The sequence below is a fragment of the Tursiops truncatus genome, chromosome 10 (genome assembly GCF_011762595.2).
Source record: "Tursiops truncatus isolate mTurTru1 chromosome 10, mTurTru1.mat.Y, whole genome shotgun sequence".
Classification (NCBI taxonomy): Eukaryota; Metazoa; Chordata; class Mammalia; order Artiodactyla; family Delphinidae; genus Tursiops; species Tursiops truncatus.
This window is the reverse complement of record NC_047043.1, coordinates 41,448,497-41,461,726: the sequence shown is the minus strand read 5'-3', so window position 1 is coordinate 41,461,726 and position 13,230 is coordinate 41,448,497.

Sequence of the window (13,230 nt, the reverse complement as noted above, 5' to 3'; positions counted from 1 at the left end):
TAACAGTACATTAACATCTAGTTAAAATGAATTTTTTTCAAAACTCATATGAGAATTTAAGGGTGACTTTTAATGTTTATTTTTTTCAAATAAATAAACTGTATTTCTCCAAAGACTACAACTTCCACTATAATGATGATTGTTTTCCCCCAGGAATTTCAACCAATATTTTTATATAAAATCCAAGGGTTCCATCTTATTTTAACTTAACACTCAGGGAGTGATACTAAAATTTTAGAAATTACTCTAAATACACACCTACTAACAGGACTATGTGCCATGTGGCTGTTGCAAAGTTATCATGTGTGAGAGTGGAAAGTGATAAATTCAGAGAGATTTCTGGGGCCAGGTTATGTAAGGCCCTGCACATTCTGGTGAAGCCTGTGGATTTTTATCCAGTGGGATACAGGGAGGCACTAGAGGGATTTTAGCAGAGGAGTAATTTATATGAAAGTGAAGGTTGGACTGCAGTGTTTGGAAGATTCTGCAGAAAGGTAAGGGCGGAAGCAGCTGGATCAGTTAGGTAGCTAAGTCAGTAGTCCAAACGAGGCATGAGGGTTATGTGGTCTAGGGTGGTGGCCCGAAAATTGTTGAGAAATGGTTGGATTTGAGGTATGTTTTGAAGTTGGAGTCAGGGGGATTTGTTCACAGATTGGCTATAACTTGTTAGAGAAAGAGAGGAGTCAAGGATGAGTCTGAGATTTTGGAATTAGGAAATCTATATTGGGAAGAAGTGGAAAATTAGATAGACACAATGAAGCAGAATAAAAGAGCATTTCAGTGCCAGATGGAGTCGTCTGGGCTTGCTCCTGTAAGCATTACAAAGTTGCTTTAAGATCTTGGGAAGGAGAGCAGCATGATGTAAGAGGTGCTGTTGGATCACCGGCTGCATTGTCTAGCTAGGCTGAGAGAAGGCTGACGAAGGCAGGACTAAGGAAACAGGACTGTGCTAGTTTCTGTCTGAGGCTGGTAAGACTGGTTCCTTCTCTTCCCCCTTTGGGAATGGAGGCCCTCACACCCAGTGGTTCCTTGTCTATCTGTCTATCAAATATGCCCTCCAGTTCCCAGTGGAATCTGTCAGAGTGAGAACATATTAGAATTAGTATGGTGGGTCACACAGCCCCCAGTCACAAAGGGAGTTCACATGCCTCCCATAAAACGTTCCTGGCAGTGCACTGAGCAAGTTTGTGGAAACTCAGCTCAGACTATTTGATTTTGCATTCTGGTTTTACTGCTTCCATTTACCCAACTTTGGGCAAATTATTTAACTTCCCCACATCTCAGTTTTCTCACTTGGGAAATAAGGTTAAAATAGTACTCAACTCATAGGGTCAAGGTGGGAACCAAATGAGCCTTACGTTTTAAAGCATTTGGACAGTAAACGTGAGCTGATTTTTTCTTTACCTTTCAAAAAAATCAATGTGGACTAATCCTTAGGATATGTTCTATAGTAATCTTGGTATGGATTGATTAGGATTTCCAGTAGACGAGAGTGAGAATATTATTTCAAGAGAAGAATAGCAGAATTTGATATCTCGATAAAGGAAATAAAAGTGTAAATGATGACGCTGAGTGACTGGGGAAGAGTGGTGTCCTAAACAAGTAATGAGGAAAGAACCCATATTTCAAAAGGGGAAGTTGGCAAATTCTTTTGGAAATGTATTTATTTAAATCAATATTTTTGGATAACCATATGATGCAAATTATACTTACAACAAAAAATGATTCTCTAATTGCCTGTCACAAAGTTTCTCTCTAGCTGTAATGCAGAGATTTATTGATTAGGGGAGAAAAGAAGAACAAAATTCTCAAGGAGAATAAACTATGTGTGATCACTTCCAAATATAAATTTATGAGAAAGGAACAATTCACCATTATTATAAGGATGTGTTTCTATTTTAAAATGGTCAAATGCATTTCTCCTGGATTGAGTGTCTATTCTATTACCATGCAGATTTAAAAATTGTGTTTATGTTGACTGGGTGATGTTGTTATTGATCATATATGATTACATGATTTAATTTGTTGTGTGTTTTCAAATAACTATCAGCCAGGAATATTTTCATCTTCTTTAATGATAAGAAAAATATTTAGGACACAAAAGCTTTGATTTTCAAAAAAAAGTTGTCTAAGTAATTAATGTGACATTTAGGCATACTGAAAACAGGTCTGAATTTCTGACATTAATATGCTTATTTATGATAACTATTCCTATACCTACTACTCATTTGAGGACCTTTAATTCTTAGCATATGTGGTAGGAAGAATAATAATAACCTTCCAAAGATGTCCATGTTCTAATCGCCCAAACCTGAAAATATGCTACATTATATGACAAAGACGTATTAAGGTAGCAGATGGGATCGAGATTGATAATCTCCCCTTGAGATGGGGAGATTATCCTAGATTATTGTGTGTGTGGGTGAGGATGTAATCACAAGGGTTACGATAGATGTAAGGCAGAGAGAAAAGAGGGAGCAGCAGAGAGATGGCAATGTGAGAAAGACTCGACTGGCCATTGCTGGACTTGAAGATGGGAGTAGACCATGGACCAAGGAAAGTGGGTAGCTTCTAGAAGCTGGAAAAGGCAAGAAAACAGGATTCTCCGCTTAGAAACTCCAGGGCGAACACAGGCCTGCTGACACCTTGATTTTAGGCCAAAGAGACCCATTTTGGACTCCTGAGCTCCAAAACTTCAAGACAGTAAAGTTGTGTTGTTTTAAACCACTGAGCTTGGGGTAATTTGTTACAATAGCAATAGAAAACTAATGTAACACCTAAAAGAGATATTGCAAAATGTGTACAGAATAAAGTTTGAGAAAAAGTTTTGGGCTTTCAGGAAGTTCAGGAGATGAGAATAATGGAGACAAATGTTTCAGTTCAGGATTTATACAACTCCTAATATCTTTCACCAAAGGAAGTGAAGTTATATTTTATACTCAAGTCTCAATTTAGCATCTATAGCATTTTCATTTTAACTTTATTCTCTGATCACTGTCTCATTCTATCTATAGAATTTTCACAGATTTTGGCACACCTATAGTAGTGAACATTAAATACAAAAACTTTAGAATAAAAAATGCTTTATAATACTCTTCTTTAACACATGAGTGGCATTCTTTTTAAAATTTACCAAACCTGTCATTAAATTCTACATAAAACATATAGTTGGGGAACTTCCCTGATTTGAATTTGATTCTATTCAGATGTATACTAGTTAGTTTTATAATCATTAGTCTATATTTCTAGCACTGTCCACAATTTACAATATTACTTTCAGCACATCACTTGCCCTCATCATATCTTAGATTCCACATTCACAAAGAAATAATTAGAGACACTTAACCCAAGAAGTGAAGTGATAGCTAATTAAATTGTGTCTGTAAAATATACATCTAATAACACCTTTCATCTGAGGATCCCAAAGCACAGTCTATAGATATTAATGAGTATTATTATCTCAAATTTACAAGGGGAAAAAAGGCAGAAGGGATTAACTAGACTAGAGAAAGCCATAAATTCCCCACTGGTGGGAGACTCTCATGGCTGTACTTGCTGTACTTCTATCTGCTTACCAGCATTTTAACCTCTATTTGATATCAATAGGAAATAGATACATAATCAATAAATTATAATATTATTTATGAATGTAATATATAATATATTACTAATAGAATCAATACTATCCCAAGTCCTAAAACATATAGAAAATGCTCAAGAGAGCCTAGCCTGTGTTTAACAGTCTGTGGAAAGGCTACTCATCTGTGTAACATTTCCAGGATTATTGCTGTCAGACCTAAGTGTATCATAAAGAGAAAGGAGATTTTAATATTTGTGTCATCAGTCACATTAGCTTTGCTAAAATTGTGGAGGGCTCTCACAACAGACAATGCATGGATTATATATAACAATTAAAACTCCTTATAAGTACTGTAATTAATTTAAGAGAACTTTGGCTATTGCATAAACGCTGCTCCTATTATCTTTTGCTTTGTTGTCTACAGTTAATAATACTGCATTGGACACTTAAAAATTTAAGAAGGTAGATCTCATGTTAAGTGCTTTCATTAATAATAATAATAATAATAATAATAATAATAATGAAAGAGGTGTTCACAAGTTTTTGGATTACCCAAATCAAGTTTAATACAGCTTCAACTACCTCTATCAACATTTTTCCAGGAGCTCCTTCTCCATCCCTAAGTTTATACAAACGCCTATGCAAGCTCATATGCTTATTTGGTTCAGAAAAAAATTCCACAGCTTTCACAGCAACCTCAGTTCCTAATGGAAGTAGAATATCTTGGTGGGCTCTGGTCTGCTGTCTCTGTCTGATGCTGAAGTAACATCCAATGTGGGGTCTTTCCCAGCTTCCTTTCCAAAACAGAGGAACCTGTTCAGCAGGACAGCTCCACTTGTGACTCTTTTCCCTCAGGTCCAAGTTCTATCATGGGGGCCCCTTGCTTGGGCTCTCAGGCTGTGCTGCTTACTTAGTGTCCCCCTCCTCCCCTCTCCACCATATCCTTGGTGCTCACAGCTACCCAGGAAGCTGTGCTTTTTTTCTTTTTTTTTCAGATCTTGATTCCTAAGAAAGAGACTTCAAATAAGATTTCTCAGGCTCCTGTACCTCTCACAAAACTTTCAGTCCTAAAACTCTCCCCTGTCCCTGTGTGGGTATCCCCTCTTCTTATGATTTTTCCCACATACACACCGCATCTCTAAATGCAAAGCTGCCATAACTTTCTCCTTCTGGGATGCCTACCTGCTCCAAAGGTCATAAAGATTTGCCATCGGTGTTTCAATCCCCATTTGCAATTTCATCACAGTCATGAAACAAAAAAGTCTCTTTTTCCCTGAAATCTTCATGTGAAGAAGGAGAATCTATATTTTACAAATAAGATCTGTCTGCCCTCTTGAGAAGGTAAAGGAGAATAACTGTTATTCCTTCTTGAAGGGCACATAACAATGAAAAGTAAAACCAAGCTAATTTTTCAATAGTTCATTACATGAACTTGCTATGTTAAATCTACAATGAATCACCATGCTCTAATAGTCTTATACAGTGTCTGTGGAGTTCTGGTCTTGCATAGTGACACACCTGTTTTCAGGTGCCACTTCTGTTATGAAACTCAGGTTCAGAGGCTCATTGCTCAAGAATCCAATGCTGAGATACAAGTGTTGGGTAAAAAGGTTTACTGAGAAAACTAGCAATCCTGGGGTGAAGGTGGACTCAAGTCCCAAAGAACCAACTCCCCATTGCCAATCAAGGGGCAAGAACTTTTAAAGGGGAGTTTCAGGGGTGTATAGGTGGAGGGAGGGGGATACTTGCAGAAACAGTACAGTCAGTTCTGACAATCATCTTGAAATTAGTCATGCAGTGGTCTGACCACTGTCATCTTGATTGTTTTAAGTACAGTTAATCTTCAGTTCCATGATTGGTTTGTTACAATTTCTTTGAGGCCAGTTCTTGGAATTGTGGCAGCTTACGTCAAGGCTACAGTCTGGTCATCATGTAGTTAACCTCCTCCACCTGGCGGGGACTTCAGTATCTACCAAACAGCTCAAAGGACATGGCTCAAAATATTAGCTCTAGCCCTTGAGGAGGAACTAAAGGTCCTTGACATTTCTTAATGACTAAACTATTATTATTTGGTCTTGTTTGACTATTTTCCTCTGTTTCTGCATTTTCTCACTTCTCTGATTAAACTTATTCTTTGGGTAAAGTTTTTCTACATACAAGAGGCAGGTGGAGGACATGGGGCATGGGGGTCTCTCATGGGAAGATTGCTCCATTACACCTCTACCAGGAAGTGAATCACCCAGCCAAAGGGAGATTAGGGTTTCTTTTGTGCTGTATCCTCCTTATCCTACATTGTGGAATACAACTCATGGGCCTTCTTCTCAGAGATACGGAGAGCTGCAGTAACACATAGCATGTGTCAGATTTTGGAGAGGTAGAAAGACTTGTGAAGAAACCTGTTAATGAGCACTAATACTTTGACTAAGTCTATTTTATAATTTAGACATAAAGGTCTGAAAAGAAAGAGGTGACATACCTTGAAAGGCCCAAGTGGCATAGAACAAGAATTACATGAGACATCTGGAAAAGGGAATTGTGTTGGATGTGGCTATTACTTTAGGTGAGACTTTTCTTAAGCTTTACTATAAGGAAGCACTAGAGATTGAAAACATAACCATTCCTTATTCAGTAGAATTTACTATACGTGTATAAGCTTCTCCTTACCAACTAGTGGAAATAAGCAAGGGTCCATTAATACTACTTTGAAAATAGTGTAGCCTCCAGCTATGTGAGAGCAGGGTCTCAATTCCACCTTTTAAGTCTCTCAAAGTTATTCCTGGGAGTTCCTGGAGTGGTCCCAGAGGGTAGCTCACATTCTTCTCAGTCATTTTTGTTGAATCTTTTTGTGATGTGTGTAAGGTCCTAAGTTAACAAATTGGCTATCTAAAATGGATGTACCCTATCTGTCCACAAGAGTCAAGATGCAGGTCATTAGAGTGTGCAAACCAGTAAACAGCATCTCTCATGGGAGTCTGTCCTAATGAATATTATTTTTTTGTTTGTTTCATATATTTTGTGTGTGACCTGTTAACATCTGTTTTGTGAATATTTGTAAATATTTTCCTGTAAAAGATGTCCTATATTTTTTATTCAATTTTACTTCACCAACTCATTTGATAAATATTTCTTGAACACCTTCTATGTGCAAAACCTGGGCTAAGTAGATGCATTTATGAATAAGGTATAATCTCTGCTCTGTACTCTAATGGGAAATGAGTACAGACAATGATAATTAAAATTAAAAGATATAGGAGAAAGTCGATATGAGAGATATAAATAAATAATTTGTACTTCAGAGGAGGAAAGTACTAGTGTTTGTTGGTGTCTCCAATAAGTCTTCAAAGAGAAAGTGGCCTTAAGTTGAGGCTTAATACATGAACATCATGTTTTAAGATAAACTTTATGAATTTATTCTATATTAAAACTGTTTATTTCATATAAATTAGAAAAAAAAATCATTTCAAATAGAAGGGAATAAAACTGCCTATAAGCCAGTCAGTCAAAAGTAATTTTGTAATTGTAGAAAATTAAATTATTGGCCACAATTTTTTATCCCCTCCATTTAATACTGTCAATAGTTAATAGTTTCTTTGCTATGCTTTCAGACCATACTGTAAATGTTATTTTGTAATCTGATTTTATCACTCAATATATTGTGATCAACTTTCTATTCTTTTGCATCATTTTAATGTCTGAATAGCTTTTTTAGCCAGTTCCCCAAAGTAAAAATCTGTATTTGTTAGTTTTAGATTTGGCTGCAAATGAGAGAAAACCAAGCCTAAGAGAAGATTAAACATGGCAGAATTTTTTTCTTACATGCATGAAAGAACTTCTGAGCTGAGATGAAGCCACATGATGTAGGATCCCAGACCCTATCTGTTTCTCAAGTTTCAGGAGGATGGAGTAAAGTTAAGCAAAAGGAAGAACTTTCCCATACACTGCACATTACTATTCTTATTTATATCCAAAGCGTAGAACTTTTTTACATGTCCATGTCTACTTACAAGAGAATCTGAGAAAAGTAGCCTTCAACTCAGGCAACTGAGACCCAGCAAAAAACTAAGGGTTCCATTTTCAAGGAAGAAATGGAGAAAAAAATACCCCACTATAATTGATATTCTCTGTGATTGACACCTATTTTGTTTTCAGTCTTTTAATATCATAAATAACATTGTGATTAAATTTATAGTTCTTTTGACAGGCAGAAAAGGAGAGGATATTAGATAGAGAATGAAGTGTATTTAGAAAAACTTAGGGACTAGTTTATGAACAAGTAATATAATTTTGTAATAGTGTAAAAGACGAATAGGGGAATAGATGGAAATAAAACTTGTTTTCCAAAGGTATATTTGATCTTGTGTATCTAGAAAGAGAAAAATCCTGAGTTCCAAGATCAATGATATTAGACCCTCATTTTCAGTTGGTTATCTAATCAGCATATGAAGCATTTATGTTTAATAAGTGAACTGGTTAAGGCAACCAATGAAGCCATCTTTGAGCATTTAAGCCCCTCTAGGCTTTTATCAGAAGGCAAAATTTTTTTCTTTTTCACATTAAAATAGAAAATCTTTCTGGAATAAGTAGTTTAAAATGTGTATGAAAAATATTCTATATTTTTATATATAGTTTACATTACTTGTTATAATAATAGAAATAATAACTTACATTTCTAGAGATCTCTACAGTTGACATAACATTTTTGCATAAATTATTGCCAAAATGAGCAAAAATATATTATTTTTTACACATGAGGGAATAAAATCTCAAGAAATATTAAATACCTTGCCAAGGATCACACAGCTAATTAGAGTAAAGGACTGGAATTTGGGCTAAAACCTAGGACTTCTGATTTACATAACATCATATTATATTGCTCCTCTGGCCAGAAACCATAAATGCTTAATTTGAATGTAACTGGATTTAATATGACTCACTTGATGAGGAATAAGTAGCAGATCCTTAGTTAGAAATTAATAATAGTTTAAAATTTTTACACCAAACTGTATTAATATCTTAATAGTATTAATACTACTCAATTTGCCACTACTATTTTTGTGAAATGATCTTAAATTAAAAAGCTAGATAATCAGTATCTCCTGATAAGAAGTATTATCCCTTTACTATTTCCTTAACATATATGGCCAAATCATGTTGTGCCTTGGTTAAAAAACAAACAAAAAAACCCAAAACAACCAAAAAACTCTTAGGTGACCAAACACTTAGTCCAGAAAGCTGTGCTGAACCATTCTTTATTTCAAGATCAAAACCTTGTGATCCATGGAGAGTCCAGGTTAAGTGGGAATCTGGAGATGATGCTCATTCCACTAACAGCCTTTGTTATGATACTTGGAGTAGTAGTTTGTTTGAATGTCCCTTTTTAGATCTTTTGGGAAGGCTTTTTGTAGTGACACTTCCTCTCCTCCCACATAAATGACCTTGCTGGCCTCCACACACTTGCTGTTCTCTGGACCTAGTGCAGATCTTTCACTTGGAATGTAAACTATTCAGTTCCTTTAAACTTTACCCCAAGGGGGTGGAAGGGTCTGTGAATATGTCTGATGAATGCCAGATACAAAAGAAAGTAACTTCAGAGTGAAGCTCAATAAAACCAGGCCTTTCATCTCAGTGAGAAGGCAAGCTTCTCACCCAATGATTTTATCCTAAAGTAGTCAGTTTATCGTTCTGGATTTTATTTGAATTATAAAAGTCTGTCAATTACCCTAAATTATGGGTGTGGCCCTTACCCATGTACTTCAAAAAAATAGCCTCAATTAGCTTCTGTGATTCCATCAGCAATACTACAGTTTCCTGAAGAAAACCTGAATTTTCTTTGATCTCTCTTTCCTCCTTGCTGCTCAGAGGAATTAACAGAAAATCTAGGGAGTCAACATAAGTAAAAACAACTAAAATACAATGTGATAAATACAGCTCTTGGACTATGCTCAGAATGCTACAGAAATGTAATAGAGAAAATAATGAATTGGGAGGAAGTCAGGGAAATTTCAGAGGAGGTGATGGTGGAACAAGATCTTGGAGATAATATGATTCCATCCAGCAGAGAAGAGAAGAAAGTGACTCTAGGAGATTGGTCTCAATGACTGAAAATTGTGCAGGTGGGACACTATTTAACATGTTCCTGGAATCTTGAGGGAATGGATTGTAGCCAGAACATAAGTGTATATATATGTATATATATATATATATATGTTGGGGGTAGGGGTGGGGGCACAGGAGCAACTGAAGATGAGGCTGGAAAACTCTTTCAAATTTTCATTTATTTATAATATTTATAATAACCTTTATAATATAATATATAATACAATATTATATAATCTTTATAGTATTAAAGATTAATGTTATTGCTAATTCAAAATAACTTTCTTTTGTGTTTATAAAAGCACGGCATATTCATTGTGGAAAACTTCATGATCTGGCCGCTGGACCCATAGCAGCCCCTTCCTTATACTGCTGGACCATAAATTGGATCATCCTCAATTCATTCTGCACACTGTCCCCTGACCAGCTACGCTAATGAGAATTCTTCCTGGCACACTCCTAATTAACGTTACAGACAGGGTGGATGCAGTGGGGCCATGTAGACTTAACTTAGCTAATGTAGTGACTCCCAACCCTGTGACTTCCTAAAAATATCAATACCCATGGGCTTTACCACTAGTTTCTGGTGAATTGATCTGTGCTGGGGTTCTGTTGTCAGTGGAGCTTTAAACAACTGTCAGGTGATACTAATGTGAAGACTGGAAGAAAATCTCTGAGTTAATAGCTAGCCTCACAAACGACCGATCATCCACGTTTCACTTGAATATTTCCATCTTCATGAAGCAGGCTAAGCTATTTGCAGCCAACTCTATAAAATATTTCTTATGTAAAGCTAAAACTGGCTTTTATTTATCTTTAACCCACAGAACTAGTTTTGTGCTGTGACACTACAAAGAATACGTTTATCCTTTTCCACATGACAGCCTGTTAATTACTTGAACATTTGCTAACATGGCCTTCTTGAGTGTTCTTTTTCCTCAAGCTAAGCATACAAAATTTTTTTAAATGTAAAACTGATGTTTTGCTGTTAGCTTAGGCCATCCCTAGCTGGACAGAGAGCTTGTTACGTTCCATAGATCAGATAGATTTACATTTCTGAATGCCTTGCATTCCTGAAAGACATAGTTTACAGACTCAGGTTCGGATGATGCTGCAAGCCAGAAAATTCCTTTTTTTTGTTATCAAACATAGGAATGCCTGGCCTATATCAGAATGACTGAAACATTATCCAACTAGATTTTTTTTTTACTTTAAATAATCATTTGAAGAGTAAATACAGACGAGATTCACTATAATATACTATACTATTAGCTGTAGGAAATACAAAATATTTTATGCTTTGTATTATAGTAAAAATACTTTAAATATTTTTCTTTTTATTTTGGGACCCCAGTTATTTTGAAAGCTGGATTCCCTTGCGTTTTTCTATATGGTCATAAGAAGAAGAAAAAAACCTTCACTCATCTATCAAAAAATGTCTATGAGCTTTTTCTTTGATGATATATAGACCTTTCTATTGTTCAGTGACAAAGATTTCTAGTCTCTCAGTTACTATGTTTACTCATTTGTGGAGATGCCCTCCTACTTCAACTGTGGTCTGCTTAGTGAGGAATTGAATGGAACCCTCAATTCCCTTGCTCCAGAGAAAGTGTCTGACTTAATTATGTAGGCTGGATCTTTGATAACCCATTTAAAATGTCAGCTGTGAGGACAGCCCTACAGATTATGACCACACATCTCTCTTCTGGTTGACATTGGCTCATTAATCATAACCCAGCCTATTATCAATTATCCACAGAAAAAAGCCCAAGGGCTGGCAGATATTCAGGATCATCTATAATTAGGTCCCAATTTAACCTTTCTCCCTTTATTACCCATATCTCCCTAAAATGGAGTCCTTATTACATCAGTGTACTCACTGTCTCTCTAAATAATGTCACAGATATTTCTGTCTGCACAACTATACCATTCTCCCTGCAATGCAATGAAGCGTCCTGCCATTCACAGAATCCTTTCTGCCTATACGTAGTCTACTCAACATTTAAATATCAGCACAAGACCTGTCTCTTCCGTGAAAATGTCCCAAAATGCTGAAGTTCCCAAACCTTATAGTTCCTTTGAACACCTGTTGCCTTTATTGCCTATAATGGCAGTTGTAATAGCAACAAAAATAATAATCATACATATAATAAGGCCGTATATGACAAACCAAGAGCCAACATCGTTCTCAATGGTGAAAAACTGAAACCATTTCCTCTAAGATCAGGAACAAGACAAGGTTTCCTACTCTCACTACTATTATTCAACAGAATTTTGATAGCCACATCTATCAGAGAAGGTAGTCACAGAGAAGATAGCCACAGCAATCAGAGAAGAAAAAGAAATAAAAAGAATCCAAATAGGAAAAGAAGAAGTAAAAATGTCACTGTTTGCAGATGACATGATACTAAACATAGAGAATCCTAAAGATGCTACCAGAAAACTACTACAGCTAATTAATGAATTTGATAGAGTAGCAGGATACAAAATTAATACATAGAAGTCTCTTGCATTCCTATACACTAATGATGAAAAATCTGAAAGAGAAACTAAGGAAACACTCCCATTTACCATTGCAACAAAAAGAATAAAATACCTAGGAATAAACCTACCTAAGGAGACAAAAGACCTGTATGCAGAAAACTATGCAGAAAACTATAAGACACTGATGAAAGAAATCAAAGATGATACAAACAGATGGAGAGATATGCCATGTTCTTGTATTGGAAGAATCAACATTGTGAAAATGACTATACTACCCAAAGGAATCTACAGATTCAATGCAATTCCTATCAAACTATGGATTTCGTTCTTCATAGAACTAGGACAAAACATTTCACAATTTGTATGGCAACACAAAAGACCCCGAATAGCCAAAGCATTCATCAGAAAGGAAAACAGAGTTGGAGGAATCAGGCTCCCTGACTTCAGACTATACTACAAAGCTACAGTAATCAAGACAGTATGGTACTGGCACAAAAACAGAAATATAGATCAATGGAAGAAGATGGAAATCCCAGAGATAAACGCATGCACCTATGGTCAACTAATCTATGACAAATGAGGCAAGGATATACAATGGAGAAAAGACAGTCTCTTCAATAAATGGTGCTGGGGAAACTGGACAGATACATGTAAAAGAATGAAATTAGAACACACCACAACACCATACACAAAAATAAACTCAAAATGGATTAAAGACCTAAATGTAAGGCCAATCACTATAAAACTTTTAGAGGAAAGCATAGGAAAAACACTCTTTGACATAAACCACAGTAAGATCTTTCTTGACCCCCCTTCTAGAGAAATGGAAAAAAGAACAAAAATAAACAACTGGGACCTAATGAAACTTAAAAGCTTTTGCACAGCAAAGAAAACCATAAACAAGATGAAAAAACAACCCTCAGAATGGGAGAAAATATTTGTAAATGAAGCAACTGACAAAGGATTAATCTCCAAAATATACAAGCAGCTCATGAAGCTCAATATCAAAAGAAACAAACAACCCAATCCAAAAACATTTAGAAGAACTAAATAGACCTTTTTCCAAAGAA